Genomic DNA, 5645 nt, shown 5'->3' on the forward strand with positions numbered 1-5645 from the left:
AGGTCCTAGATGGGGTCATGGCCTAAGATCGCACCAATCAATTGCCTGCTTTTCAAGATTGTTTAAATCCCATGTGACCGAATCTTGTATATTTATTTCAACTTTCATCCCATATTGGGATTTGTTAGGATTTTGTCTCCATTCACAAGGTGGGTGGTCTGACATGCAACAGACCAGCAACGAAATTCCTTTTGCGATGGACGCTAGCAATTCCCTTCAATATTATGGGAATTTTTAGCAAGTTTTCGTCAAAATTTTCCTAGCAAAAAGGGGACCAATTTGATGGTTCGCAACCCGATTAGGAAATAAAATAGTAAAATACACATTGAAATGGGCCAAATCAACGGCCATTTCAGTTCTGTTTTTATTTTCCAAACGGAATCCCGTTTTCAAAGTATTTTCCTTTCATTAAATAATAGCATTGTTCCTATTCCCGCCCAAATTTTCCTCTTCTATAATAAATTCGTTTCCTATTCTTTCCCTAACGGTTACATCCTTTCCTTTCCCAAAAACCGTTAAAGGGGCGGATCCGGAAATTTTCGGGGATCGAATTTATCGTACATTTTCCCCCATAAAAAGGCTTCTTACTCTTTCTCTCTAATTCTCTCCCTGATATGATTCTGGATCTTACCTTTCACAAGCTTCAACCCTTCATGGTGATGCACTTTGTGTACTACACTTGGTATCAGAGCCTAATGTTGATAATCAAATCCGCCTATCTGCATCCATAAACTTCAAGAACCACCTCTACTCTCGCTGGGCTCCGCCTCCAGATTCAGATTCATCCCCAATCTCTCACCCCGAAAAAGACCAAATCAAAACCGTAATCCTCTCCATCATGCTCTCTTCTACCCCACTCATTCGTAGACAGCTTAGCGAAGCCTTCATCATCATTGCCATTCACGATTTCCCCAAATCCTAGCCTTCCCTCCTCCCTGATCTCGTCTCGAGACTTGGGAATTCGAAGGATTACTATTCTATCAATGGAATCCTTGATTCTGCGAATTCAATCTTCAAGAAGTTCAGATACTGCTGCAAAGCCAAAGACTTCCTTTTAGACCTCAAGTATTGCCTTAATGGATTCGTGGAACCCGTCTTAAAGATCTTCCACACAACATCAGAGCTCATTTCTACAAATCCTCAGTTTCCCGCCGAAACACTCCAGACTCTCTTCGAATCTCAGCGCATCCGCTGTCTAATCTTCTACTCACTCTAACTTCCAAGAATTGCCGGAGTTTTTCGAGGATCATATGAAGGAGTGGATGTGTGAGTTCCATAAATATCTAACCACCACTTACCCTGCTCTCGAGGAGGACGAAGATGGGATTGCCAGTGTTGATAGGCTCAGAGTTGCCATTTGCGAGAACATCACCCTCTACGTGGAGAAGGATGAAGAGGAATTTGAGGGGTACATTGAGGGCTTCGTTGATGCAATTTGGAGGCTTCTTATGACTACATCTGCATCTTTGAGCCGTGATTATGTGACCATTAGAGCGATTAAGTTCTTGACCACAGTCAGTATGAGCGTCCACCACACGATGTTTGGTGGGATCTTGGAGCAGATTTGTCAGAGAATTGTGATCCCAAACATTCAGCTTCGGGACGAGGATGAGGAGATGTTTAAGACGAACTATGTTGAGTACATTCGGAGAGACATCGAGGGGAGTGATCTTGATACGAGGAGGAGAATTGTTTGCGAGCTTCTGAAAGGAATAATGACGAATTACAGGGAGCAGGTAGCATCAATGGTTTCATTTCGGATACAGAATATGCTAGATTTGTATGCCACTAACCCGGGTGGGAATTGGAAGGAGAACGATTGTGCAATATATTTGGTTGTTTCTCTTGCGGTGAAGAGGTCAGGTGAAAATTTGGTCCCTCCTGGTCTCGTTAATTTGTACAACTTCTTCACTACTGTTATTGTTCCGGAATTAAAGATCCAAGATGTGAACGGATTAAATCCGATTCTCAAGGCAGATGCTTTGAAGTTCTTGAATTTTTGTAGCCAGATTCCGAAATTGTTTGTGATTTCTTTGATTCCCTATGTTGTACGATTTCTTACTCTTTAAGTCGAATGTTGTTCATTCGTATGCTGCAAATTGTATAGAGAAGCTGTTGCTTGTTAAAGATGAGAGGGGCCGTCCTTGCTACAATTCTGCTGATATAGATCCATTCATGCTAATGTTGATGGACAATCTCTTCAGTGCTCTGAACTTTCCAGAATCCGAAGATAATATATATGTCATGAAGTGCATCATGCGGGTTGTCGGCGTGGCTGACATTGGTGGTACATTTGCCTGCAAGTGTGTTACCAGTCTAGCACATGTTCTTTGCAAGATTTTAAAGAACCCAAAGAACCCCCTCCTTTCACCATTCCTGTTCGAGTCAGTGGCCGCTTTGGTCAGAAGGTCTTGTGGGAAGGACCCTTCTCTGATATCATCATTAGAAGAAAACCTTTTCCCTGTTCTCGAATCTATTTTGGAAAATAGTGTCACTGAGTTTTGGCCTTACACATTTCAGATCATGACTCAGCTTGTGGAGATAAATAGACCACCTCTTCCAAGGCATTACCTGCCACTCTTTGAGAAGCTTCTCTCACCCGAGTCTTGGTACATACCTGGAAATGTCCCCACTCTCGTTCGATTGCTTCAGGCATACCTTAAGAAGATGCCTCATGTGCTGAGTAGAGAAGGGAGGCTGAGTGACGTGCTTGATATATTCCAAAAGCTGGTCTTGGTTCCAAGAATGGAGGAACATGGTTTCTATGTGCTCAACAGTCTTGTAGAAAATCTTGGCTATGATGTGATGGCACCTTACATCGGCCACATATGGGGTTTTCTATTTACACACTTGCAGAATCGGCGAATTGTGACTTTTGTGAAGTTGCTCATGACATTCATGTCACGTTTTTTGGTCAGGTACGGACACACAGCTCTTGCGGACTCAATAAATGCTGTTCAGCCCAACCAATTTAGGATGTTTCTCGAGGAATCCTGGATACCAAATCTTAAACTGATCACTGGGGCCATTGAATTCAAGTTGACTTCAATTGCTTCTACCAGACTTCTTTGCGAGTCTCCGTGCCTCTTGGATAACTCTGCTGCTAAGTTATGGGGGGAAATGCTTGACAGCACTATTACTCTTCTCGCACGACCAGAGCAAGATAGAGTGGATGGCAAAGTGGAAGTGCCGAACATAGGAGAAACTGTCAGTTATACTACTGTATTTACTCGTCTTTACAATGCTGGTAAGATAGAGGAAGATCCTCTGAAGGAAATAAAGGATCCGAAAGAATTTTTAGTAACTACAGTAGCCAGACTTTCCACTCTTTCTCCTGGAAAGTACCCGGCAATCATAGAACAGTACGTGGATTCGCCCAATCGAGCAGCACTGCTCCAGCTTTTCAGCATATATCATTTTTCCATAGTCAAGGTAAATATTCGTCATCACGCTAAGTTATTATTCTGCTCTCTTCATTTCTCTACTTGGCACTGTGGCTATAGTTTTCATTTTGTCAGTTAGTTACACCCTCCTTAACTTATGCATGTGGCATGGGAAGCTTGTTTGTAATTAGATTGGAGTTGATTATTGTTGTATCTTATGCCTTTAGTCTATCAATTTATGTTGCATTTTCTGCGGACATTGGGTAAGACCGCCATTTCTTTTTTATTTTACAAGTTTTAGCATTTTGTTTATGTTATCTCTGTAGAAAGGAAAGGTAGATTATTGTCATATCACCATTTTTTCATTGTCTAACTGTCAAAAAAATTTTTATGTTAGCTCCATGGAAATTAAAATTAGATTTTTTTGAATGGTGCTAAATTCATGAAGTAGAAGCAAAGATGACCAGACCGAGATGGTCAAACCACAACAAAATATCAAAAGAAAATCATACAAAATAAACCCAGGCCAAAACAAAAAAATACATCAAAGGGTGGGATAGTCAAACATTTACGGACGCAAGCAATCCACCCAAGGTTTATAGAGGTGGCCCTCCTCGCTGTTTGCGATCATAAAACATGCTGAAATTCTGTATCATATGTTGTAGTTGTGTCTATGATCTCCTCAATAGCATCAACAAATCTAAAAGTCTGATCCCCTAAGCAGGGCCTGAATCTCTATCTCATTAGAATAAAAAAAACTTATCAGTCCCAAATAAGTCCACCTAATCTTGACTATAGTTACCAGGGTGGGAAATGAATTCGGGAAACGAAACGTGAAACGGAAACGGGAAACGCATGAAAAAAAATACAGGAGAAACGAGAAACGAGAAACAATAGAAAATCGTATGAGAAATGTCTTAGGAAATGATGTGTTTTTTCCAAAATGATTTCCGTAAGTTCAACACATGTTTCCTACATGTTTCATATGCGTTTTCTACGAGTGTTGCATACGTTTATCACGAGTTTACACATTATTTACATAAGTTTTCCATATGTTTCCCATGTGTTTCAGAAACATTTCTCCAATTTTGTATCATATTTTGGAAACGTTTCCGAAATGTGTTTCCCTCATTTTAGGGGAAACAAGTTTCCCAACCGCGAGAAACGCGTTATAGGGGAATCGGGTTTCCCACCCGCCCAAGGAGTTTCCGGCAACTATGATCTTGACATCCTGATGTGATCCGGATGAAGTAAACTTAGATTCAATTTGAACCTCTACAGGGATTAAACAGTAATGGAAAAAATTCCAGTCTTAATTGTAGAATACAGACATAGTGTTTAGAAATTCTTGCGAAAAAATAACAATGATCTGCGTTGTATCAGGCCTTGAACCAATCACAGTATAGTTTCTAATATAGACCAGGTAGGAGTGTAGTATTCAGATTGATCCAGGAATTTTCAAGGTCAACCAAACTAGGATGTTTGAATACTTAAACTGCTGAGGTCTGTAGAAGAAGCAGAGTTGTAAAACAAAAAATTCCAAGATTGGTAGGATCTTAAACTGTGAGGATTAGTTTAGATCCAAGAGACCTATTCCTTAGATCATGAGGATCTATGGAAGGCAAATGCTCTAGAAGGTTGAGGCTGATATGAGGTAATTGAATATTTTGATCGATGGAACTTGATCAATTCTGAGGAGAAAAGCAAGGGAACTTGTATTCCTTTGAGGAGTTAGTTCTCAGGTAAGAAAGAAACAAGATAGGGCAGGTTTTAGGAGAGTTTTTCTTTAGATCTTAAAATTTATTACAGGAGGTGCTCACAGGTATATCTCAGAGGACAGATCTGTTAAAAGCTTGAAGCAAAATAAGGAGCTAAAAAACGATTGAACATTTAGCTATGGAAGCAGGTTCAGTTAATGAACTTGCTGTCATAGGCCTTCCATTCTCAATTGAAATCAAAACTTGATCTGAACTCTTCGTTCTTTGCTCCTCAACAAGGGATGGATTTCCTTTTTGGAAGGATTTCTGATGTCTATTTACATTAAGAGTAGAGAATGACTGGAATTTTACAAGGGAAAGAAACGTTGGACATATTTAGAAGAAAAATACTTATGCAAGAATAGGAAATTCAAACTTCATGGCAGCACATAGATTGTGAAATACAATCTACTAAGGAATAGAAAATGAGAAAGGAATTCTCTTACATGAAGGAAGCTCCAATCTTCATAAAGTGGGGAAACTCCTCTTCTTAGCCACTAAGGCT

At 40.1% G+C, this 5645-nt stretch overlaps 1 pseudogene; it reads left to right on the forward strand.

Annotated features, from left to right (window-relative positions):
* The first annotated feature begins 613 nt into the window (after nt 1-613).
* LOC143858234 (exportin-2 pseudogene) lies at nt 614-3650 on the forward strand (annotated as a pseudogene).
* The last annotated feature ends 1995 nt before the right edge of the window (nt 3651-5645 follow it).

This window comes from Tasmannia lanceolata, unplaced genomic scaffold, assembly GCF_043159265.1.
Source record: "Tasmannia lanceolata isolate RefF3 unplaced genomic scaffold, GAP_Taslan_0.1 ptg000025l, whole genome shotgun sequence".
In the NCBI taxonomy this organism is placed as follows: Eukaryota; Viridiplantae; Streptophyta; class Magnoliopsida; order Canellales; family Winteraceae; genus Tasmannia; species Tasmannia lanceolata.